General features: G+C 34.7%; 1 long non-coding RNA gene across 3 annotated transcripts in view; it reads left to right on the top strand.

The window, feature by feature from the left end:
• LOC306654182 overlaps positions 1 to 27,683 on the top strand; it is a 111,031-nt gene that overhangs the window by 39,460 nt on the left and 43,888 nt on the right. For 2 of the 3 annotated variants that reach the window (XR_013761897.1, XR_013761898.1), the window contains exons 2-3: positions 22,110 to 22,157; positions 25,026 to 25,839. This is a non-coding gene — a long non-coding RNA (uncharacterized lncRNA). Of the gene's footprint in view, positions 1 to 22,109; positions 22,158 to 25,025; positions 25,840 to 27,683 lie in introns of those variants that run through there. The other variant, XR_013761896.1, reaches the window with a different exon arrangement.

Raw genomic sequence — 27,683 nt, 5'->3', positions numbered from 1 at the left:
TATAAATGCCTGATAAATATTTGTTCGTAGTAAAAGTGGAAGAAGAGACAGTGGATATGAACTCCACTTTCAAGGAATTTTGCTAAAAAAGGGGAACAGAAATATTGCAGTGAACAGTGGAAATTGGGTAGAAGGAGTAAAATAAAATATTTTTAAGTTGGAAGTCATTACAACATTTTTATGTTAACAGATGTAATCTATTACAGAGAATAAAACTGAACACAGGACAGTGAAAATTGACTTCAGAATAGAGGTCTTTTGTGTTGGAAAGATGGATGGGAATTTGGAGTGATTAGTCTTAAATAGGAGAATGATTCTGTTGTGATCTATGGGAAGGTGCAGTGTATGGGTTACTCAGTTTGGAGATTGGTACTTATCAGAGGAAACAAGAAGCCAGGAAAGCAGTTTAGGAAGGTGAGTTATAAAATGGTGTCAGAAGAATGAGGAAGTTAAAATACTAGTGAAGTGTAGTAGAATTGAACAGCATTAAAGCCTGCTCAAAATTTGTAATCATAAATTTAATGTGATGTCTGTCTGCACAGTTATGTTTTTATCTAGCAACATTCAGTAGCTTGGATGGGAACACAACGCTGGAGAGGTGGATGTAGCTTCTGAGATTTTAACAAGAAAATACAACAAAGTAGCAAGAAACAAAGGAGTTAAGGATATAATTTAAGTGATAAAACCTGGAATATGAACCTGGTAAGGAGGGATGTGAGTGTATGGGGATCAGGGTGGAGTAAGAGTAAGAAGTAGTAGGGTCAACAAAATTGGAAGTCTGGATGAGTTTAATGAGTTTAAAAAATTATAGAGGAAGTATACTAGAATAATTATGTTCTAAAATTTGAAAGTGGTAGTTAACAAATAGGATGTTTAAACCAGGATTTTGGAATTATGTGGTTACTAGTAATAACAAGGTTGATAAATGTTTCTAAAACTTTTTAGAAAGGACACAGTAAGTAACGTAGCTTTCAAAAATCCTCAGTTCACATGTTTGTATAGGACATGCATCTGAAAGAAATTTTCACAAAATAGTCTTTACCTTATTTCATGTAATAAAATCTGATTATTCAAGAGCATGGTGTTGGCAGCCGGTGAAGGTATTTTTGCTGCACCATAATATGGCAGAGGGCAACCCACGGTGAGATGAGGCAGGTATACTAGCTCAAGTCTCTTTAGATCTTTTTTTTTTTGTTTTTGGTATATGATATGATCTTTTTTATTAGCATATATTATGTAGGATAATGGACTTAATTTTAGCATATCTGTACGTGCACATAACACAATTGATTTCTTCTTATAAAGCCACCAATGCCCTCATAGGGGCCCACCCACTTTCATGACCTCATCTAATACTAATTACCTCTTACATCCTATTGGCATACAAATCTACGGGATTAAATTTGCAACACGCATGAATTGTGGTGGGGACACATTCAAAGCATGGAAGATGGATTATCTACCTAAACGTGGAGGCCACCAAGGATGCTGATAGGGTAACTGCATGGAGATAGTGAAAGAGGTGCTCAATTGGTTCATTAAAGATTATGGTGCCCAGGTGATAAGTCCTTTACAATATTAAGGAAGAGAAGCGGTAGCAAGCTGGTGGTGGTTTGTGAATCTAAGAGGTGGGAATTTTTAAAACACTAGGGAAAACTCCCCAGCTCCAGGTCCTAGAATGGGGGTAAAAAAGAAAAAAAAAACTCCATTTCGAAGGACTCAAGGAAAGATGTAAACTTAAAATATAGCTTGGTCTCATTTTAAGCAGAAAGGTGAAGAAAAGGAAAGGATTGTGAATATGGGAGGGGTCTTGTTGATGAGAGATTCCTTAGGGTGCAGGAAAGGCTTTGGGAGATAGAGATGGGTGAGAGATGAGGTCAAATGAAAATGACTTGGGAGGCTTGAACTGAGAGTAAAGGTGAATCCATTTAGTCTTGTTGGGAATTTAGGGAAAGGTTGTTAGTCACTCCATATTATCCTTCTTTATCAGTCTTGGTTTTCCATGCTAGTTTGTAGAGATGAGAATAGTGGCATTTTGGGTGAGGAAGAATGGCCTTATAATAGCAAAGCAGTTCTGGGAACTTCCTTTCAAACCTGAGGTAGCCAGTGTAGCAATAGGCAGGAAGATTGGAGCTGTGAGCAGAGGCAATGCCACTGAGCCCTTTGAGTTCACTCAGCAACAAGACCTTAGCACATATCTTACCCTGAACCTGGAGACTAGCTAGTTGTTCAACGTCTGTCCAATCTCTGCACAAGCCTCACACCTTTAGGAGGATCTCCCTGACCAGACTCATAGCACCTTGCACTTCACCTTTTCCCCATATGTCAGTTTTACACCTGTCTGTGGGAGTGTTTTAGTGAGTTTGATTACTTTACTAGACTAGGTTCTGTATAAAAGGAGCTATGCCCTTTCTTGTTCATTATTGTGTCTCAAACACAATATATGACATATAGTAGGTGCTCAGCAGAGTTACATTTAATAAATTAATTACTACTTCAGAAATTGATAACAGAAAACAAGTCACAGGAAGTTAAATAGAACCAACAGGAGATACCGTTGAAGTTGTGAGGCTTCTTACCCCAATTAGTATGTCTTCTTTTGAAGGTCTATTGCTCAATCCTTATGAATATGACCAGTTGGTCTTGAAGGGACAATACTAAGAACGTAGTGTCTGAAAGCAAAACCTATTAAAAACACTATTGTAATAATAATAATAGTCACCAAATGAGTGAGAGATGGAAATTTTGGTGAACAATGAAAGTCTAGAGGCAACTTAAGTCAGCTTCTTCAAACCTGGTCTTGACTAAGAAACGACTGTTATGGTTCTGGAAGCATCTGAGAGAACATGGTGGATTCAGGAAAGAAGCGGTGGGGTTGGGATGAAAGGAGATAAAATGTAAGGAAAGTTAGGTTGTCAGTAGGGCAGAAAGTAACATTCAATATTTTGAAGCAAGGAAATAATGGGATATATTTAGAGTAGATTCAGGAACTGGGGCACTTCTAGAAATGTGGCTGTGCCAAAGACTGTTATCTGAGGAATGACAGAGTTAGGTAGAATTGGAGCAAACAACTTGACTGACTAAAATGTGGGGCTGTCCCCACACCAAGTAAGACTTAGAACTGAGGATGGAATGCTAAAGGTTTTATGGGAATGGTGCTCACACCTTATGCTAGCAGGTGTCACCCAAGACAAATATTGTAAGACAGTAAAATATAACTAGGTCATCATGGACAAAAGTCATAACAACATTGAAGAATCACAACAAGGGAAAATTTCATCCTTTTTCCATTTTAATTTTGTTGCCCGTTAGGACACCATTACATTCCTTTCTCTCTCTCACACACACACACCCTGTGCATTTACAGTACATATTCTTCATTTGTCTTGTTAAGACCTGCGTGTGAGAAGTGATTTTTTCCCCTTTACTGGATCATCATTCATAACAGAGCAGGACACCTCTGAGCAATCACTGAGTTTCATCTTTCTGTCACACAGGAATTCAGTGAATCACCTCTTGCAACTGCATTAACTCCTTCAGGCCAAGAGGGCACTGGCCAGCATTTCAGAGGAAGTAATTTACTAAATGATGCCCTTGTGGCCAGAAAGGCTTAACACACATAAAAGAGAAACCACAGATTCCATTTCTCCTCTGCAGAGTGTTGGAAACAATTAGAATTAATTATGTGTTTTTGTGTGGAAGTGGTGATATGAATACCAATGACATATAGGAAAAGGAGATAAACCTATTTTTTTAAGTGAATAGTTCCGGTTTAGGTCTATTATAGCTGCACAATGTCATTATGAGATATGAGGAGATAACTAAATTATTCATATTATAATTTTATTTGTGTTCTATTCTTTATTTTTCCTGTAAAATGTCCCTATTTGTTATTAAAACTAGCATGTTTTATAAAGAGATTTATGTTAATTACACAGGAAGATGCCTTAGTCAGAATAGCAAATTCTATGGTGCATTTCAGAGTTTTTTAATGTGAGATTGCTATGCTGTAGAATATTTCTTGCTAATGGTTCATGCCATCTATATATCTACTGATCTTTGAACTCTGTGTTCATTATTATAGTTATAGCTGTACCCAAATGGCAGCATATTATTAAAATATGAGGTAATGATTGAAGAAACTGGATATAATTATGCTTGTGAAGTAAAACAAACCTTCTAGGAGTAAGTTTTTAGAGGGCAAAATAATGTCTTTAAAATGATATATTCAAGGTAAACACATTATGACAGATGAGAAATGCCAGATTTTCAGACAAAGGGTAGAAGAGACTGAACACAGTATCAAATGCCATCTCAAAAAAAGTTGCTCACTTCAAAAATAAAGTGCTTTTTTGAAAAAAGAAAATAGAAAGTCTCTTGGATTTCCTTTTAATAGACTTGATTTTTGTATTAACCAAATGAATAAATACATAATGGTTTTTATTTCAGTGAGCTTTAAAATCGAGATCCCACCAATGGGTAGAAACTAACTTCACATATTAACTTTAGCCTAGTAGGCTCATGTCTGCATCATGAAGCCTAGAAGTCTGAAAAAAAATAAGGAAGATCATACCTGTCACCAGCTGAATCAGTTCTATTATATTAGTCCTAAATATTTAGTGGGAGGAACAGGTATCAAATGTTCTTATATTAAGGTAGAGAAATAATCATGTCTCCCAACACAGACCCAGATATGGAGGGCTGATCATAAGCTAAATGATTTGCAGACTGAGCAAGAGTAGTTCATTGGTCTACTGAGCTTCTCTCTAGAAGGAGTTGTATTCATCATTGCTTAAGACCAGGTAGACATTTATGACACTTATATTTGTAGTTTATTTTCTAATGTATTAATAGCTTGTGGGCACTGCTAGGTGTCTAGAGTGTGGTTCTTTGAACACAGGTACAAAGAATATATTTTTACCTTTATTATTTTAACTTTTTTCCTAAATATTTTTTATCACAAAATTATGAAAATGTAATTTGAATATTGAGATGTCTTTGCCAATATACAAATACAAACATATATGTAAATATGTGAATGTTTAGATATATATATTTTTTGCTAGTACTCCTTTTAAGGCTAGGTTTTGAAAGCTCTCTCAAAAGGATTAAAGTTCTTATATGAAGAATCAAGAAAGCTGGTAATGAATCACATATTACAGGGAAAGAATGGCAGTGGCGAATGTCAGAAAAAAAAATGAACAAAGAGAACTGAACAAAATAACAAAGAACAGTGGTATATGGGATAGGAAATAAAGATATGAAGACTCTCAAAAGAGAAGGAAAATAAGACCTGGCAGGGGGCTGTATATCATAAAAAGGTCCCACCCTGACAACATAATTCCCATTAATCTCTACCTAAATACCATTCTTCATGTCTGCAGTAATTAGTAAGTAGATAAGGCTGAGCTATCTCCCTTAAGCCCTAAAATATCATAATATCATCTTTTGTAGCTGACATGCTACAAGTAAATTCTGGAAAATTGGGAGGGGTGGGAACATTAAAAGATCATAATTAAGAGATTATTAATTTTCTTACTGATTTAAATTTTTCCTTTAACTTATGTCCCCTTTTATAAAAAATCTTATTCAAATAAACAGAAAATAAAATGTAGAAGAGCCAAAGAGTAACAAATAACAGACCTCAGTACATAAAGACAACTTAGGAGTAGTAAGTACTTAGTATGTTCTTCCTACTTATTGCTGACTTTCAAGTTATAGGTACATACGTTTTAATTCCTACCAAATTACAAACACTTTTTTTTAAAGTAGCTTTTTAAAGTAGCAGTGGAGTGGTCTTCTGTAATATTCTGCTTCACTTTGAGGATTAGGTTAATTTTCTCTTAATGGTTTTTAGCCTAAAACAACTTTCCTTTTTGCCTTTTGGTAACTTATATGGTGGACATTGTTTCTTTTAGGCAAACTTAACTTGTGTTGGGATTAACGACATGAAAATGGGATGGATGTTATTACCTATTTTACCTTCTGAAATCCATTGTACTTAGTCCAGATTATATGTACTGACCAAAAAAAAAAAAAAAAAAAAAAAAATCACATGAACCAAAAGTGAAAAACACCCTAACCTCTAGTAACACAACTATGGCATGCACAAAGGGCGCGTGTTTTAAATGGCAGAGGGAGGGACGGAAGTGGGTAATTATTTGTAGCAATGCTTTTACTGTTGTTCAAAAATGAGACAGACTAACAGTGGCAGCAGTCATTTTGCTGAATCAAAGTCCATGTTAGTCGCATTATACACTGCCACAAAAGGTTGTTAAGGCTGGTATTAGCATGTACCACTGAGGACATTGGAAGGACTCGATCTGTCACACTAAATCGCCTTCTTGCCCTCAACCATTGAAGTCTCCAGCTCCTCTGACATGTTCTTTCATTAATGGCCTGGCCTTGACAACTGATCCTAATTGCCTCTGAACCGCACTTCATGTATTATTGGTGTCTGCCTGCCCTGCTTCATGTCAACAAGCCACAGCATGCACAGGGTGTGCCCAGTGCCTTTGCGGAAACGATGTTCTCGTCATCATATTCCTCTGAGGGTTTTCAGGCTCACTGGGAAGTAAAATAGGAAGCTGGGGATCTTCCTGTCTCTTCTTGGTAGTACCTTAATGTTGATTTGTGCTGTGTATGTATTAGGTTTATCTAACGACTCACTAAACATTAAACAAATTATGTGATATTCCATTAAAGCTTAGATGCAAATGCTGACTTCAACTTGCCCTTATTGTAGTAAGTGGTAAAATGTGCGCTCATTTTAAAATCCTTTTCAACTTTAGTCTGGACAGCTTACATTCCTTTCCACTTTAGTTAGTACAGTTTACATTCCTTTTTTTATTATGCATAACAACTTCAATTTGATGTATGATAATGGGTACAAGAAGGTCTGTAATATGTCGTTTCCAGGTAGAAGTACACATTAGAACAGGACTCCCCAAAAGTAAATTATTCAAAGTTCAAATAGGATATTTTAGTCTTAACACTTCCCAACATATTTATATACACTACATTTTTGAGAAATAGCTAAAATAATCAATTTTAGTGCAATGCATTAAGAAGCATTTATGCAATAAAAAGCATTTATTTTATTCTAACATTTTAGGAAACATGAAGGACAGAACAGTTAAAATACATTTTAATTTATAGAGTGAGTTATTTGTTTACAGAAAAAATATTTTAAAATACAAAACACAATGTTCAAGATATTTACCTCTTTTTTTGAGAAGAATTTCTGAGATATGAAATTTACCTCATTGCTATGACAATTGTTTTTTACAATCATATCTTTGAACAATAATATGAGTTCTTTCAATATTTTCAACCTTTTTTATTTATTGAAGGCAGTTTTCTGGTGAGCCTTTTAAACATGCAAGTTCTACCCATGATCATAAAAAATAAATCATAGAAGCTCTTCGGTGCTAGGTATCGTTTAACCTAATCTAGACAGTGACATTTGGGCCACTAACAGCATAATCATGGTTATTGCTACAAATTGCTCCATGTTTGAGTTTTAATGTTATAAGTAAATTATGCCACCAGATAAAATATATGTTTCTTTGGGAATTAAACATGTTTATTTCAGCACTGTGGCCACGGAATATTGTGCAGACTTTAGTCTTCTTTCATGTAGTAATACTGCCACCTTCTGAAGCCTGGAGGAATTGTATGCAAGGTGAGTTGTCTTCCTCTTAAGAGACTTCTCAGGTGATCACCTGCAGTGATCCAGCAGCAAACTTCCGATCAAAGAAAAAAAGTATCTAGGCCTAAAAATGGTCTTGTTTTTTATCATGTAAATTCTAAGTTTGATTTAAACTCTTAATTTGCAATAGTTAGAAATGAATTACAGGTATCCAACAGTTAGTAAAAGGCATACCCCAAGGGCTTATTTTATTTTATTTTTTTGACTGTAGAACTATTTTTACAATAATGTGAAGTTTCCTGTCAAAAAACTCCATTGATGTAAAGTTAATTCTTGTATGGAAGTTACACAGCAAGAATAGTTGTCTGGCAGAAGTGGGGCAGTGGTGGCCACAGCTGGGATTGTAAGAAGGGGAAAGCAAATATTTTTCTATCATTCAATCAGACAGTATGCCCTTCAGCAGAACAGCAAGCCCTCCTGATTCTTTAGAATTAGTGAGATTAGCATGAAGCACATAATGCAGGATGATGGAATTTGTCATAATTTGCATTGTCCTGGAAAAATTCGGGTTGATAGAGCGATGCATCTTGGAGCATGTCATGTCCCACGGGCAGGTCACAGAGGAAGCTTGGCAGAAATAATTTTGTGATATGTGCATCAGTTGCAAATGCTTCATAAACAATTTGTCAAAATAAAATAAGTAGGAAGAGGTTAAGAAGATAGAGAAAGTAGCATCATTGTAAAAGTATCTCAGAGAATTTGGTGTGCCGTCCTCTCATATCACTTCTCAGTATTATACAAAAATGTGTATAATGAATGAGTTCATTTTTTTCTTAGTTTTAAATTCCCAGAGGCTTTGGTAAGTCTTTCCCTTTTCTATGATCTAAAGAGTAAAATCTTGGGTTGGGGTTGTGGCTCAGTAGTGGAGCACTTGCCTAGCACGTGTGAGACCCTTCGTCTGATTCTCGGCACCACATATAAATAAATAAAATAATGGTCCATTGACAACTAAAAAGAAAAAAAAAATTAAAAAGAGTAAAATCGTGGAAAATACATATTTCCACAAAGATTATTTAATGGCAGTTCTTATAGAAATTATCAAATATAGCCACATTAGGAAAGGTTTTCTGAGAAATTGCTTCTAACCTTGCTAACGTTCCCAAACTGCAGATGGGAAAGGGTAATCGGTGTACAGTTGACAAAACGAACATGACAGTGTTCCTTATCTGCAGCAGCATTTCTGGAAATGGGCATGTAGAATTCAGACAGGCACAGGGAGCATGTTTATTTAGCATAGCATTGTAAGAATGAAAGGTCCAATGTCAGGTATTGTCCAGGGCTTATTCATGGAGTACCTGACAGTGATGCCACTGTCTTCGATATTTAGAAAATTTATCTACACAAGAACATTATAACTAGTGTTCACAAGTTATGTTATTTATCATTTTGGTATCTGCTACTGCTGCACAAAGACATTTTGCAATGTCTCCTTTATTTGTCTTTATACATTTCAAACAAAAGATTAATGTTGGCAGTTCAGTAACACTGATCTTTTGTGACAGTTGAACATTTGTGGGTTGAGGGTCTAATAAGAAAAAACATTTAAGTAAGGAGTTTAAGGAAAATGAAAAAATAAGCACTTGTGAGGATCAGACATAATGAAAATGTTGCTTCTTACTACAGTGTTAGATAAGAGGAATACTCTTTTTTTTAGATGGTATAATTGTAGAATTAGGTTATATGAAAACTAAAATTACCCTAGGGCACAGCTCACCATGAATAAATCTTTCAACACTCAGTATCTAGAAACACGATACACATGAAACTAATAATGCCCTATAATTACAAGTAAATCAAGAAGAACTGTGTGAAGTTTTTAAAAAGCATTATTTATTGAGTTCTATAACATGAAAGTGACTCTGCATAATGTTAGTTCAGACCATTTTAAATCATTTGTTGTTTGTAAAATAATAGCCCTCTATATAAACCTCATATGTTTTTAAACTTGCCCTGCTGTCTATATTCTTTAAAACTGATTGTTTTCAAACAAACTGTTTTACTAATCAGAGATAATAACTGCTTTATGGTACCAATTGTCAAAAACTAGGCTTTTATGAACATTAGTTCCTTAATATATCATATCTTGACTCATAAAAATATTTTTTTCTAATACATCCTGATTGTTGGGTTGTAACATTTCAGCCCAATTTCAACTTTGTGGCTGTATGTAAATGGACATCTGGTATAATAATTGTTTCATTATTCATTAGCATTGCAGACTCCATTTTGATTGTCTTATGCCCATTTTAACTATTTTTTCTCTTGTCTTCTCTTTGCTGGGTAGTACTATGCAAATAAGAGAGGCACCTGTTGCTTTTGTGAATTTTCTTTGCTCACAGGAGTGTGTTTTCAGTGCCAGGTAATTTGTCTTGCCTAGAATATGTGTGGCATTTCCCCCTAACTGGCAAAGTCATAGTAGTCTTAGATAATCTTCAGAGAAGGTGAGAAAAATTTTCTTGGCAGAAAATTATTATGTTAAGTGTTTGTTTGTTTTTTTTAAAGTAAAAAGTTTTTCATCATCCTCCTTCCCACATTTTTAGTACTCTAGGACTTAAATTTTATTTTTAATCAAAGTTTCAAGTTGAATAAACAAGGCAATGTACTAGACAGATCAATTTTTGCCATGTCTTTAGGCTTACAGTCTGTTACTCCAGTTTGGGATTTCTGACTCAGCAATTGTAGTTTACCTTCATTGCTTAGAAGCTGTTCTTTCAGTCACTTGTTCACTCAGTCAGCTTATGCTCCCACTGTTTGTGGGCTTCTGTGTCCTTGAAGGATGTCACGTGAGAGTTTATTTCCCAGAGGAATAGAGTGAAGTGAGCAGAGAAGGCCCAATCAACGAATTTAATCAAGAGGTATTTATTGGGCAAAGCACCTCATCCAGAGTTAATGGCATTGCCACTCTGCGAATGAGTCTCAGAAAATGAAGAGTTAGCTAAAAGAATTAGCTTATTAACGTGCTATCGTCACATCTGGACTGGATCCAGCTCTTGGTGCCTGCCTGGAAAATTCATTGCTGCTGCATTATCAAAGTACCTGGTAATTCTCATGTTAACAGAAAAGTATCTAGTTTGTGGTCTTTATCTACCTCGTCTGTGATGTAATCTAAATCACTAATTTCTCTGAGAATAAAGTAGTATCTTTTGCCCAGGACAAGATACTTGAGGAAATATTCTACACTTATTTTTCCATTCTGCTTTCACTAACTTGTCTTTAATAAACTTAACACTTCAAAGATGATTAATAGTGTTTGAATGTTTTTCCACTTTGCCACAGCTTCAATAGCTAACTCTAGGCACTTTTACTTTCATTTCAAAGTTGTTTTTTAAAATTCTGTAGGGTGGACAAGGACTCTCAAAACAAAAACAAATCAAAAATAAAATGATAATTGAGTCAGTCAAGGATCGAATAAGGAAAAATGTATAATAGTGGCACCTAGTGTAGATATTTTAGGACAGTCACGGAACTTCCTTGAGTAAACAGGAATGCTTAACAAATATCCACTGAATTTGATGCTAAGTGTTTATTTGTAATTCTAAAGGAAATTGGGTATTTACCTAATTTTGTTAAATTTTTAATTTAAAAAGTTTAAAGAGAACTGACTAAATTCTTTGGAAAGTCATTGGCGCTACCAAATGAGAAGAAATCAAGGTTAGAAATAGAATATATTTATTTTGGGTACAGTTTTCTTTCTCCCCACCAGGATGGATGTCTTTAACATACCTAAGTGTACATGGAAAGTCATCCATGAATTTTTTTTTATATTCGTCTCAGGTTTGCATCTTTTAGTAGTCATTGTACTTGTTTCTGGTTCAAACTTGGAGTGCAAGACAAGGACTATGGAAAAAAGAAGGTATCTCTTCCCTCTCCATTCTTACATTTCCAAGATCACCCCCCATAGGAGCCCACTGGCTGTTTAAAATAATTTGTTATGTTTATCATTTACACAGTAAAATATTTCTGAAGTTATAAAATAAATAAATAAAACAGTGAGTTCTTTCACTTTTTTTCTTCTTCATTAAGTTTTAAACCACCATTTTTATAGCCCAGAAAAATTTTTCTTCTATTATTCCATTATATAGGCAAGGTTCCTTAGAGTATTTTGGGGTAAGTATTTAAACAAATGACACACATTTTACCTTAGAAAAGAAAAACATATTCTTTTGTTTCCTTCATATATGTCAATTTTATTCCTCATGGATGATTCAGAGGCATCTCTTTTTTATATAAATTTTATGGGAAGGTTGCTATTTGTAAATATGTGATAAGATCATACTATACATTTATTAGGTTGGGATGCCATCAAACTTTCTAAGTTTCTGAAATTGCATGGCAGCTGATGAGTGAGAATAGATGACAAAAGGGAAAAGTCTAACTGGATGATGGGAGACGATGAGATCACACTTGAAATGGAAAGCTTCCCTGTTGCCAGGAAAGAACTGTGCCCAGAAAAGAAATAGTGTGTTGCTAGGTCCTGTTGGCCCCCCCAGAACTGGATTAAAAATAATGTGTTCTAAAATTTATGCTTAATAAAAACAAGATAAGAGAGATGGAAGAATCACTACATAAACCCTAGACAACCATTACTTCCCACTGTCAATTTATATCACTATGGAATATATCTTATATATAGGTGTCAAAAGTGTTTTCCAGGACATGCAGAGGTTGTCTAAAACCGTGTGTGTGTGTGTGTGTGTGTGTGTGTGTGTGTGTGTGTGTGTGATCTGTGATCTGCTCAATCAATAAAAGTAAGCCATCTTTCTTGCTTTATATGGTGGCCATTATTTCTATTTTAGGTTGAAGATATTTGGGTGTTGGTTATGGGATTCTAAAGAATCTTTCCCTGGATTTGGAAGGGAGGGAATAATCATATGTGTGATGCGTCACTCAGGAGCACCAAGAGAAGTGGAGAGAGCTGGTAACAGGAAAACGCATAAAGCTCGCTTCTGACTAGGAAATAGAGCTAATGTGACAGTCGAGGGCCACCAAAGATGGTATTCCTCTTCGAGGCCATATAACTAGTACCAGAGAAAACCCAGAATGCAAATGGGTAAAAAAGTGAAGAAGCCCGAATCCCCTAACTAATGGGACTGTTCTTAACTACAAGTTTGTTCGGACAACTAAAGAAACTGATCAGGAACCAGATTATAAATCTAGAGGCTGAGTATATTCCTCCTGCTGTGCTATGCAGTTTATCATTTAATCCTCACAGTCATCTCATTTTTAGAGAAAATTACTATCCCCATTTTTAGGTACAGAAACTGAACTTCAGAAACATTGCATAACTTGTGTAAAAACACACAGCTATACCTGGTAGAGTAAGGGTATTAAACTCAACTCCATATGACCTCAAACCTGTTTTTATATCATATTTTTCAAATTCAAGAAGGAACCCAATAAAAAAAGAGCAAAAAGAGTTTCTTTTTTAACCAGTGCAGAAAGTGAATCATGCAGTAGGACTAACAAAAGCAAATAATGAACTGGGCATTCAGTTTTATATGAGGAGAGACCAGAACTGGAAATAGTCTTAGAGAAACAAGGACTAAGAAGTTGAATATTGTATTCTTGAATATCATGTTGTTCACATCACATGAAACATCTTAGTGAGTACAAGGAAATGGATATAATTGAAAACAAGAAAACGAAAAAAACAAAACAAGAAATCCAAACAAATGATTGTCGCATATGAGAATACCTTGAAAAGAGGGCATTGAAAAGCCCACACAGGCCACTTGAGGTATAGACAATGGGGATGTCTCTATTAGCAGGCCTCTACAGCACCTTCTTCCCTGGGGTGGAATGTTTGACTCTAGGAAATTCATTGCCTGACTCATACATGACAGTCAGTAACTTTTAGGGGTGATTGAATGTCGAAATGAATGAGTCTCTTTCCTACTCAGCCTCGACATTCAGGGATGCCCTTCTAAAACATGACACAGGTGCAGTGGTGCACACTTGTAATTCTAGCAACTCAGGAGGCTGAAGAAGGAGGATTCCAAGTTCAAAGCCAGCCTCAGCAGCTTGGCAAGGTCCTAAGCAATTTAGTGAGAGCCTATCTTAAATAAAAAATAAAAAAGCTGGGAATGTGGTTCAGTGATTAATTGCCCCTGGGTTCAATCCCTGGTAACAAAAACAAACAAACAAAAAAAAATGACACCTAAACAGGGAATCAGTGCTCTAGACAGAAGAATTGATATTGAGAGATTATGTCTTTGTTAAACACCATGGAAAAGAAAACAAGTTCCCTGCCTTCTACCCTCCTACCCAAAACAAAGACAGATTTCTTTTCCATCACTTTTTTAGTGAAAAATTTATTAGCACATATTTTTGAATTTAAAGTTTATTTGTGGTTGAAATATATCAATATACATTTTAAATGACAATATTTAAATAATAGATTTTAGACAATGTTTTTCTTGGGTCTTTAATTTTCTGAGCTATTTAAGGGGATATGCATTTGTGTTAATACGGGTTGATTATATTTAGTTTTAAAAGGAAGGAGTAATGAAATTCACCTTTGAGGTCTCCTACAGACAAGTTTGCCTGGGGGATAAAGACTTGGATGCCCTTTAATTTTTACAGGATAGTTCACTCAGAATTATAAATGAAGTGGTGCTAAAAGACAGATAATTATTTGTATATTTTAATATTATAGTTATTTATTTGAAAAAACATTCACCAGCATAAGGCATAGAAAAATGGTTAATTATCTGTACAAAAATCTAGAAGAGGTAACAAATTCGCTATCGTATTTAGGGCAACTTGAACTTTTAAAAATCAATTATTTGTAATGAGAATTAAGAATAAAATGGAAGGAATTCATAGGATTCCCATTCTCAATGAACATAACATAAAAGAGAAAAATAATTTTTACCTTATCTATTTAATAATGTTTTAGGTTAATGTTAATTTGTTAATGTTTTATTAAAGTGCCTAAATATTTAAAGTTTAAATTTGCATATTTAACATGCAAATTGGTAAATAGTTCTTTTTAGCTATGGAGACTCAATATTAAACAAGCCAAATTTCAGATTTGGATTATTATTAAGGCTAATTTGTACTCTTGGCACATGTACAATATGCAGAGCTCTATGCTAGTCATCAGTGTATTTTTTCTCTTTACCTTTTAAAAGTCTAACCATTTTTAATATTTCAGTTTAAATCTCATGTCTCCATGATACTATAATTTCAGTTATGATCTACAAGTGACCTCTCTGCCCTAACCTCCAATATAATTTGTTGATTGGTGAACATTCTTTTATTATCAGTAGCAGAAGACAACTAAAACTGTTCTGACAAACAAGAGGAAATTTATTATGATGCTGTACTATCTTCTGAAACTTCAAGACAGGAATTAGCTAGCTCTCAGAAGGTTAGGTTGAACTAGAACCAGGAACTAAAAGAGAATACTAATGATAGCACAGATTTAGGTCCAGTGTATTAATCCACTTGAACTGCCATAACAAAATGCCCTAGACTGGGTAGCTTACATCAGAAATTTATTTCTCACAGTTTTGGATGTTGGGAAGTTCAAGATCAAGGTACCAGGAAAATCGAGTTTCTGATGAGCACTCTCTTTGTAACTTGCAAACAGCTACCTCCTCACATGGCCTCTCTTTGACATGTACAATGTGGAGAGACACTCTCTCCTCCTCTTATTATAAGATCACCAATCCTGTTGAATTCCAAGTCCACGCTAATTGCCTTGTCTTACCATAATTGACTGCAAAAATCCCTATCTTCAAATACAGTCACATCTGGGCTTGGGGCTCATATATTCCTTCAGTGGTAGTGGCAGGGTGAGGGCAGGGGTCATTCCATAACACTATACTTCCTAAATTCCAAAACACCAGGCCTTATTATAAGCCTTTTATAGGTATTGTCTTTAATATTCACCAGGATGCTATAAAATAGAAACTATTTTACTTCCACTTCATAAATGAGGAAAAGAAAGTAGAAAATGTGAATAAGTAACTTGACCATAGTCGCATAGCTTATCAGTCATGAAGCTAGGTTTGAACATTGCTGTCTGATTAGAGTACATGCCCTTGAACACTGAAACTAACAGGCCTCCCATCTCTACTGCCTGGGTGTTTGCCTCCTATATTGCTTCCTCTGCTTTTTCCATCCACGTGGAGAAACATGTCTACCATCACCCACAGAGTGTCCATGTTTACAATTCTTTCAGTTTCCATCCTGTATATCTGAAAAAATAATTCCACTACCAATGTGGGTCAGCCTTGCCCTGCAAAGTGCCTGACATTATTGATTGAAGAAGTGACAAAATAAATGGTCACTGTGTATTACTTTAACTGCAGAAATGGATGAATCACCATTTCCTTGTGTTCACTCATCTTGTTTTACTGTTTTTCTCTCCTGGAGTGGCACCTCAATTCAGATGTCTTCCTTGGCAGCAAGTTTAATTGTTAAGTTATTTTTATCAAATGCTTCTCTTCTTTCTCTGATGAACTATTTGTGAAGGATATATTGCTTTCCTCTTTTTCTTCAAATTCTGAAAAGAAAGTATACAATGGGTAGGGAGAATCCAGAAAGGGTAGGTAAAGCTTGTTGGTTTAACTCATGGACTGTTATTTGAATTCCCTTACTCCTAAGGGAACTATATATGGTTTTGGCAGCATGGCAGCTTTGAAGGAATGAGGGCTAGTTTCAGAATGTAAAATAAGTTTGAATGAACTAATCTTTTATGAAAGTCTAATGGGCTACCAGTGATTTCCTAGATATATTCATACTTTACCTCAACTTTAACTCCTCTTCATCTGATTAGACCAGCAACTAAAGAACATGTGCTTTGTAGGCAGTTGGTCTTGGCTTCAACTCTCACTTCTGCCATTTTACAAGCTAGATGACTATGGGCAAGTTACTGAACTTCTTTGAGCCTGTGTACTAAACTATAAAATGGAAATAATCTTTATATTAAAGACCTGCTTTGAGAATTTAATAAAATGTTTCTAAGTATTTTGTCTACGTTAGAAGTTCAACTATATGGCTTTCTTCCCCAATTTCTTTTTTAAGACAATATGACTGTTATCTATATGAGGTGTCCCCCAAAATTCTTGTATGATACAATGCAAGAAAGTTCAGAGTGAAATGACTGAGTTATTTTAATTTATTTGTTTATTTTAATTAGAGCTTAATGGTTATACATAGTAGTTGGATTCATCCCAACAAATTTATACATGCATGGAAATCAATTTCAGTCCATGATCCCCACTTTTCCCTCCTGCACACCCCCTTCCCTTCTCCTTCCTCAACTCTACTAGACTTCCTTTCACTATTAATTTGTATTTGATTGGTTCTTTATGCAATAAAGTTCAGAGTGGAATGATTGGGTCATGAGAGACTTAACCTAGTAAGGGCATTAATCCTCTGACAGGGATTACTTAGAGGGTAACTATAGGCAGGTAGCTGTGGCTCATGGAGGTGGGTCACTGAAGGTGTGCCTTTGGGGTATATATTTTGTCCTTGGTGAGAGAAGAAGTTTCTCTCTCTGCTTGCTGTTGCCATGCTCCCAGCTGCTTTCCTGCACTACACACTTCCACCATGATGCTCTGCCTCACCTCAAGCCCCAAGAAATAAAGTCAGCCACCTATGGACTAGGCCTCTGAAACTGAATGCCAAATAAACTTTTCCTCCTCTAAAATTGTTCTTGTTAGGTCTTTTGGCCACAGTTGACTAAAACAATGACCTTAAAAAAAAAATGTAGTAGACTGTATCCTTTTAGAAAGTTGTCATTTCCTACATATCAAAGGCATTTTGATAAAACATTTAGTACTTCATGATATTAGACTGTAGTAGAGAAATAATTTAGAATTTTCCAGATGGCCCTAAAAAGTGAAATAGACAAATTCTTTACTATTGTGAACCAAATGCATTAACTATGTCCAAAAGCTATATAGAAATAACTTCTAAAAAGGAGTTAGAACTATATTATCAGGAAAATGCTACTGGAGATACAATTTGTGAAGTCTAGAAAATAAGTATAGCATTAGATCCTGCTTACTTCTAAGAGTTGGAAACCAAAACCCAGATATTTCTGTTTACCTTTGAAATTATCTTGCCTTCAACCAACAGCACAAATAACAAAATATCTGATGACATTAGCAGAACTAGAGGCACCTCATTCATAACATCACAATGTTCTTCTACTTCAATGCAGCATAGACCGAAAGTTTTAACAAATAATCTTTCATTTTCATTGTTTGTTTTTCTTCCATATTTCTTACTTTCCTAGTTGGTGCCAATGGATATCATTACTTTGGTTGCTAATCAATAGTAGTTCCAACTCTGAATTGAATCTTACAGTTAATGTTTTTAAGAGTCTAGAAACACACTCTTAATAAGGTGTAAAAAAATAACACAGAAAATGAAGTCCTGAAATCTATAGAAACAGGCTTATTCTTACTGACCACAAGAATGAAGTACTTAAGTCTAAACTATCCCATTATATTCAAGAGTTTCTATGATTAAATAAAATCTCCATATTATTAAAAGATTGAGTCAGACCATATAACCAGATATTTTATCTTAAAAACAAAGAATAAGTCATAAATTTGGAAAAGTTCATAAGACAACCATGAAGAAAAAATACAGATTTTAAGGAATTGGAATTATGAATTGCCTTAACAACAATTAATAGTTTTCCAATATGCACAAGAATTTTATTTAGATTTTTAATATACTTCTCTTTTTATAGAATACCATAGGATAAGTCTGAATAGCAGCAGAGACCTGGAAGTTGATAGCAAATACTTATTTTAAATGAACTACTAATATAATTATTTGCTTGGAGATTTATTTAATAAAAAAAGGTGATTTTCATGTTGAAAACACCCATCTTGGCATTATTTTACATGTGACCTATTTAGTATTCTATCCTCTTTGCTAATGGTTCTTCCATTAGGCAGTTCTTGCATTTTCTGTCTGGTTTTCTTCCTCACATGCCCTATATAGTGGTTAGTCCCACAAAATCCAATGCCTAAACCTTTGTTCTTTTTGTTAGTTTTGTTCATTTTTTATGCCTTCTATTGTTTAGCCCATCTATTCCTACAGTTCTGTAAAATTACTTCATGTTTGATTTCCTGTCTTCTAATTTGTTATATATACTATATGTAACATATGTATAATATATATATACATATTTAGAAGATGTCCTGCAGTCACTTTCTCTATAGCTCCCAGAAAAAAAAAACCTATTTCAGTGTTTTCTTTTATTTTTAATGGTTCTTTTTAGTTATACATGATGGTGGAATCCATTTTGATTATTTATACGAGCATGAAATATATCTTATTCTATTTAGGAACCCATTCTTGTGGGTGTATATGATGGTGGGATTCACTTAAGTGTTTTCATATATGTACACAGGAAAATTACATTAAATTCATTCTACTGTCTTTCCTATTCCTATCCCTCCTCCCTTCCCTTCATTCCCTTCTGTTACTCTAATGAATTTCTCTTCTTCCCTTCCTCCCCCTTTATTGTGGTTTAGCTTCCACATACCAACAAAAACATTCAACTTTTGTTTTTGCTTATTTCACTTAGCATGATAGTTTCCAGATCTATCCATTTACCAGGAAATGTCATAAAGTATTTCTTTATGACTGAGTAATGTTCCATTGTGTATTTGCACCACAATTTCTTTATCCATGCATCTATTGAAGGGCACCTAGGTTGGTTTCATAGCTTAGCTATTGTGAATTGTTGTAAACATTGATGTAGCTGTGTCACTGTAGTATGCTGATACTAAATCATTTGGATATATGCCAAGGAGTGGGACACCTAGGTTAAATGGTGGTTCCATTTCTAGTTTATTGGGGGTATCTCCCTACTGCTTTCCAGAGTGGTTACACCAATTTGCAGTCCCACCAACATGGTATGAGCATACGCTTTTCCCCACGTTTGGTGTTGCAAAGTCACTAATCTTCCAGGTTCCCCAAATAAGAACCCTCAAGTCGCCTTCGAATATTTCATTGTCACCACTGCACTGGCCTGCCATCCTTTCCTTAATAATTCCTTTCAGACCTGTCTTTTCATCTTCATTCCTACCTTGGTCATCTTTATTTCCTTATATCTGCCCTGCTACAATTTCAATTGCCTCCTCTTTAGTCTACCTAGCTCTAGTCTCCTAATTAGTCCTGAAAATAGAGTGACATTAAAAAAATCTGTGTTTTTTCTTTTATTTTTCTTTTTTCTTTCTTTCTTTCTTTCTTTTTTTTTCTTTTCTTTTCTTTTTTTTTTTTTTTTTTTGTATGGTACTGGAGATTGAACCCAGAGTTTTGCAAATGCTAAGCTTATATTATATCATTGAGTTATACCTCCGGCCCCAGTTTTCTTCTATATACAACATAAAATTGAAATTATTTTGTGTATCTTCCTGTAGATTATATTGGTAGCATTAGGATCCCATTCTAGTACTGAACTAAGAAATCCAGGGGTTGCCATACCTGCCTCTACCATTCTCCCCTGGTCCTCACAAGGTTCCTAAGGGAGATAAAGGACTCATGGCAAAGAAATAAATTTAGTTTATATGTTATATTAACAGAGTTTCTAAAACATTAGGAGCAATTGGAGAGTTATATCTAAAAAATAACTTCCCTATTCTGCAAGGCCAGATATTCCTGAAGAAAAAAAAATTATGAAGTCAAGATAATTATAACTCTTAGAAAACTAAGTGTTGGTAGAATTGGAGAAGACAAAACAGACAGAGAGACAGACTGTATGGAGTTAAGAATAAGTGCCTGCCTTGAGAAGGGCTCATTCTTCTGCCTGATGGGTGAGAAAATAGCAGCAGCAGCAGGAAGAGAACTTGCTGACCCAAGAAGAAGACCTGAATTCTCTTGCAAGTCTTGTCAGAGGCCAAAGAAAAGCAAGAAAGAGCATTTACCCTCCTATGTGACCTTTTGGCACACGTGTGACCTTTTGGCCCATGTATGTTAAAGTAGCCCAGTCCAAATCAAGGCATCTTGCCCAATCTGATTAGCAGCTTGGTTGTGCCCACTCACTACACTTTACAAGACTCTTTGGAAGCAAGCCCCTGGCAGCCTGATTTTTCACTGTTCTCAGTTTTGTTTTGTTTGTTTTTCACTGCATTGCATAGTGTCCAGACATTTCCACTTCCTGGATTATGATTTTCCTTTATCTCATCCTTTATATAACTAAATCCTTGGTGCTCTTTCAAGACCAGGTTGTGAATGGCCTCTTTTACAAAATCTTCTACTATTGTAGCCCACACTGATTATAAATTTTCCTGAATTTCTATGATTTTTATCCATAAATCTATCCTGTTTTACACTTAATTATTAACTAAGATTTTGTGTGTACAAATTTGTGTATATACATATGTGTAGACTCATTTAATGAATAAGCCATGTCTTTGTTTCAAGTAAAGCTCCTAGTGTAGTACCTATTTGTAAAATATAGAGCTAGAAATAATAATAGAAAGCAATTATAAATAATTTAGTTGATTAATTACTTTTTTATTCTTAAGTTATATCTACACAGTACTGTTAAACAAAATCATAATGAAAGCATGTAGCCTGGTCTGCCTCCTTTGGCCATTTGAAATGAACCAGGAATAATATTCAAAATACCTAGCAATCATTATTGAAATGGCACTGACAGATGAGAATAGGTTCTAACTGGTAAGGTATCAAATTTATGTAACACATGGACAGTGCAAACTCCAACTAGTTCAGAATCAAAATAAATTAAAAGTTTAATTTCTGATTGTTCAGAGATTAACAGTTGGCCTGTAGCCATATATTATATATATTTTAACTTTTAAATAGATCGACCTACAAAACCAATGAAAGCCAATCACAGAAATGTAATGTTTAACTCAAATGCACCTTCTTTTTTTCCTCCTGCTACCATGGCTCTCCTGTTTACATATATATGATTGGCTATCTGTACACTATTTCAGACTTTGATGGCATCATATTTGAAATGTCATGGTCCATTGTACATAACTATCTGCACTGGCGCTTCTGTAACCATGCAGTTGTTGTAATAGCAAGCACTACTGAATAGCAGCCTATACCCCTAGAATGACTGATTAAAGTGCTTACTGATTACTTCTTATGTAGAAGAAATTTGGGGCATATTGTGTTTTGGATGTGAGGTGTCCCCCAAAAGCTCCTATGTCAATGCAGGAATATTCTGAGGTAAAATTGTTAGATTATGAAAGTTATAACATAATCAGTCCACCCCTGCATGCACTAACTGACTGGTAACTATAGGCAGTTGGGACATGGCTGGAACTATAGGCCACAAGAAGAGTGTGTGGAAGGGTTCATCTTCTCTGTGGTCCCTTCCCGTTTCTCTCTGCTTCCTGCCTACCATGTCCTGAATTGCTTTTTTCTATGCTCTGCCTCACCTCAGGTCCAGAACAATGGAGTCTGCTGACCATAGACTGAAACCTTTGAAACTGTGAATCTGAAATAAACTTTTCCTCCTCTAAGTTATTCTTATCAGGTATTTTGGTTGCATCAATGAAAAACTGCCTAATACAAGGTGTATATGTTTTAGATTGTGCATAATTTTACAAAAATGTATTTCTACATGAGTCATGGAATACTTTCAATTGTTCTAACAGTTAAAAGTAAAGTTAATTGTAGAAATAGCCCTCTACATACTTCAACATTAATGAGGCAATTTAGATGTTTTGTTACATTCAGTCAGTTACACTTTAATGTTACTTCAAAATACTGCTAATGACAAGACTGTCACATGACAGCAATATAAAAGAGATTTTGTTTAACTTGTCAATTTACTCTTTTTGGTTTGCTTTTTGCATTGGTTCCATATTTTACCTGTCAAGTGGTGAAAATTTGTATTTCTAAACTGAATTCTTAATATATTATTGGGTAAGTGTGTGTGATTTTAAAGACAATAGATTAGTCTCCATCCAAGAGCTAAAGCTATAGATTTTTTTTTAAAGACAGAGAAATGTCTTGCTGGGTGCTAACACCTTCAGAAGCTATTATTATAGCGCAGCAGAGGACGACTCTCTTGCAGATGGAGAGCAATGTTAAGATTCATACCAGACCTTGTCCTTCTATGCCTTTTCCCCCTGTGCAAAGGAATCTGTCAGATCTTATTCCTTTCTTTGAAGAAATGCCTAAAGAATGTCAGTTCAGTCTGGCTACACTTAGGCATCATGTGAAAGACTGTGGATGTCTTCAAGAAAAGAGACACATTCTGAAAAATGTAATTTAAGGGTTATCAAAAGGAAGTGTTTGGCTTTCTATGACTGGGTTGAAAGTTTACTCCTTTTTCATAGTAATTTTTTTTTTTTACATTGTACTGTGCTCTTTCCTTTTCAAAGCATTTTAGAATTATCTTATTTGAGTCTCATTATAGTGTAGATGTAATTTGGTTATTTTACTATGTTTATAGTCAAAAACAGTACTGTTATTTTGTGTTTTCTAATCACTAGAACCAGTAGCTTACGTTTGATTATTTTTCTAAATGGACTACAGACAGCATCACCCAGTATAGAATAGTATAATTATTTCTCTCATTGATAATTGTGAACATTGGGAACAATACGCTTTCATTTGACTATTTCTGATTATTCAACAAGACTCTCTAAACCCTTCTTTTTATATTATGCTCATAATTTGCCAATCGGAAGCTAAAGGTTTTGTCAATGGAACATTCCCTGACCCCTACCACAGGTAGATATTTTCCCTTTCTGCTTTCAGAACACCTTACACACTTTATTGACAATGTATTGGGAATATAGTTGTGGTCCTATGACATTTATCTTTGTATTCTTGATACCTGGCATAGTAAATATTTGTTCAAATGAACAAATTGTTATGTGTGTTGTGTTAAACTTATAAGTTACTTAAAGGCTATTCCAATATGTACAATTTTATGTGTCAATTAAAATTTTAATTAAAACAAAAATTAAAAATTTAAGAGGTCATTGCAAATGACTGCTTGCTGGGTTTCTCAGAGTAAGTTCAGCATCATGATAGGGAGACACAGGAGCTACCTAAGGAATTGCTTTGCTGACTTCAGTTAAAATGAAAAACAGTATGCTTTTTTGTTTTTCAAACAGCACTTAGAGACCAGTGTTTCCAGAAGAGAGGTCTAATAATCAAAGCCCATTATGGTTTATGTATGGCCACAAAATAATTTAGAAAAGGCATTAAAGTATTGGGTCAGATCAGGTAGAAACTTTAAATGTTATTTTGAGCAAAGCTTTGATAATATTGAAGTGGAAGAATGACATTGCCTATAGTAGAAAAAGAAAAATTTAGGTGAAATGAAGGTCAAATTGAATCTAATTCCTAATGAGCAGATTGTACTAAAGAAAACAAACAGACCTTTAGTTCTTGTTTTTATAAAACAGCCAAGAAATACACTGCATTAATTCTTTGAAATAGATTTTGCTTCTTGCTCTAAAGGGGAAATAAAAGAAAACATGACATTTAAGAAATACTTACTTTTATACTTGTGTCCGTCCTTTCTTCTTTGAATAAAAAAAATGTGGTTTGATTCATATAAATGAATTTTCTGTATGAAAAGTCAGCATGCACTTGGAGAAAGGTCATTAAAATTAAAAGTTGTTATTTTCCACTTAAAATATTTTCCTGGCATTATTCCTTTATGAATTCAGAGACAACATGGAAGAATCTTCAATAGTTAATTTAATAACTGTATTCCCATGTCTTATAGTCACATTGGGGGTTTGTAGAGATTAATGAGATATTTTGTAAAATGTCAGAGACCTCTGAATGAACTGTGATATGTAGATAGAGTAGTAGTTGGTACAATAAACCAGTGAATAAAATTCTTTTTTAGTTTTAAGTAGTGAGTTCAAATCCAGTGAAAGGTCTGTCTTCATTAGAAAGTTTCTGTTCTTTTTTCTTTGGGCACATAAATATCCACATCAAATTGTAATTTTCGTAGACTTGAATATTTTATAGGCATAGTCCTTATTTTAGTTTACAATTTTAATTTTCTAATTATTTGTGAGGACAAATTTTTATTACTCTCCCATTTCAATTTTACCACTTTAAGATCAGTAAACATGAGGCTATTCTATTGGCATATTCCTGGAAGATACTTTAAAGATTTCTCTACAAAGTTTGACAGAGATGTTTATATAATTAGTAGTAAAGAAAATCTTGCATAAATGACTATTCTTTCATAATTTTTTCATTTATAAAAAATTACTTAGAATTTTTAAAGACATAAGACAAATTAGTAAATACGGATTAAATATGTTCTGAGTCATTATTAGAATTAGAGATTTTTATGAAATGTATTTGTCTTATTTTGAAGCACTTTGGAGATTACATGAAAAATTTGAATATGACAACTTTTGAATATATGTGGTATTCACTTCTCTCCCACTACTATATAACTTCAGGTAAAATATTTTGATTTATGTTTTGGACCACTTTAAAATTTCCATTTGGGGGAAATTTGTGTAGTATTGACCAAACATAGAATTCAAAATAAAGCTAATCAAGATCACTGAACATTTTTCCCATTTCTTTTTGTAATTTAGAGGAAGAGCTTTCCTCTTCCACAGACTAGCTTTACATTCCTACTTCATCCTGGGACCCCTGGTTCTATAAGCACTTCTATCATGTATATAAAGCTTATGTCTAATGATTTTAAAAAGCCAAATCTATATTTGAACTCTATTAATGATCAAAGTGAATCTACTAAATATGGAGAAATTATGCAGTGACACCAGCAACCTGAATTTAAAAGCAGAGCAAACAAGATCTTCAAGAGAAGGAGGAAGGAAATGAAACCATTTAAAACCTACAAAGACTTCTGGGTAATATTGAAATTCAGATCCACTGAATGTTTGCAGTCCTGGAAGGGAGCAGTGCAATGATGTGTCCTGTGCTCAGAAGCATTCTATTTCCATCAGCATCAAGAAGAATAAAATCTCTCCATGAAAGCAGGCGGACACTGCTTAAGGAATGTTTTGGGGGCATCCAGTTAAAGGAAAAAACAGTTTTCTGGGTAGGAGATGGGATAAGAAGGACTGAGGTAGGCAGAAATGAATTCCAAGAGGAAATGATTTTGTGGGCTTTAACTTCTGGAAAGTTCTTTTCATAAAAATCAGTAGTCAAGACATGAATAACTTTAAGGATAGGCAAGTGTTAAAATGTTTGTGGAATATATAAAATGAAAAGAGTGATCTAGAATTCTTTGAGCAAAATTAATGAATATCACTAAGTAACAATTTTGCTGGAATCCTCTACTGATCATATGGATGTTGTTAGGCCCAGGAGATCCTGAAACAAAGAAAAGAATAATCTGAAGCAATTGAGTGGCTTTCTGAAATGGATTGCTTGAGATCAGAGGATAAAATATAAGAAAGGAGGCACAGTTGTAAAGGAACTCTCCCATTGAGATAGGGAATGAAGGGTGTTTGGGGTAGGGCAGGGACCTAGGTAAAATAAATGAAAATTAGTACCTACATTTTCATTAGAACTTAAGTGAGTTGAGGAAGTACTGTGTAAAAACACATCATCTATCCTAAATTCACAAGGAAGAAACCTAAATAAATGTAGCATTCAGATTACTTGTTGTTGAAATATTTTGAATAAAAATCTTTCTAAAATACATTTCACTTTATACTGCATGTTAAGAATATACTAAAAAAATTTGCTTGTTCTGATTAGTGCTGACAAGATGAACATCAATTATTTTTCTTTAAAAATAGTAATTCTCCCAAAGGCTATTGGGGTTAATTGGACAGTTTTTCCCTGCTTAGATGGCTGAGCATTTGATTTTGCTTATTGTAATCCTTGTATCTCCTCCCTCACTGCTGCTTGACTTGCTTTCACTTCTTGGTGTCATTCATGAACCTGAGCCTGGTGACTCCCTCCCCACTTCTCTCAGTTTGTTGCATCTACACATATTATGTAGATGCAATATGTCCTCTAAACAAAGAAGCTTGCTATAATCACCACAAAAATAAAGTGAGTTTTGTGGAGACATCTGGGAACCTATACTAAGGTTTTATGAGTTTAAGCATCTGTGGCTTTTTAAGGATCTGCATTGACTGCTTGATGACTTTATTTGGGAGAGGAAGGTGGGAAGGAATTGACTTCAACACTATGGACTATCCTCTGTACAATAAACATTGTGACGCTACTTCTGTGTATCAGTTAACATGTTTGAAATTGTCTATGTTGTCACTGTTTCAAATATAAAAAGGGACTTAGAGCATGTTCAGAAGCTGATCCTGCAAAATTTTATAATTGAAAATTTATTCTTTCATTACTTATAATAAATACTGTCATTAATTATAGGAATTTTGTTTTTCTAGTTGCTCTGTTTTACCATGCCAGATATCCAAACCAGCATATGCTAAGCAAGTGCTCTACTATTGCACTACATCCCCGACCCAGAATGTATTTTTTTTTAATGATGGTTTATGTGTCAAAGATAGCGCCTCCTAGTGAGTATTGTGTAGATAGACACTTCTTTTTTTTTTTTTTTCTTTTCTTTTCTTTTTTTTTTTTTGGTATCAGGGATTGAACCCAGGAGCGCTTAACCACTGAGCCACATCCCCAGCTCTTTTTGTATTTTATTTAGAGACAGGGTCTCACTGAGTTGCTTAGCACCTCGCTTTTGCTGAGGCTGGTTTTAAACTCAGATCCTTCTGCCTCAACCTCCCAAGCCACTGGGATTACAGGTGTGGACCCCTGTGCCGGGCTCTACATAGTCACTCTTGAAGCATAATTTCCACTTTGAATAATTCACAGTTAAGTCAATCCTTGTTCTTGGTTTCACAAGGTTTCATAGAGAAGTTGGGCAAGAAGTATTGCCTCTACAGAGAGATGGTAGAGATTAGAACACACCTAAGGAATTCAAGAAGGGAAAGAGAGGATGGTGTGATCATGTAGGATGAATCATAAGGGGAAGAAGAATATGGAATGCTAAGGACAATAAATATATAGGATAAGGAGA

The sequence above is a fragment of the Sciurus vulgaris genome (assembly GCF_902686455.1).
Source record: "Sciurus vulgaris genome assembly, chromosome: 2".
In the NCBI taxonomy this organism is placed as follows: Eukaryota; Metazoa; Chordata; class Mammalia; order Rodentia; family Sciuridae; genus Sciurus; species Sciurus vulgaris.
Note: the sequence above shows the minus strand (reverse complement) of the source record. Positions and strands in the feature narration are given on the sequence as shown.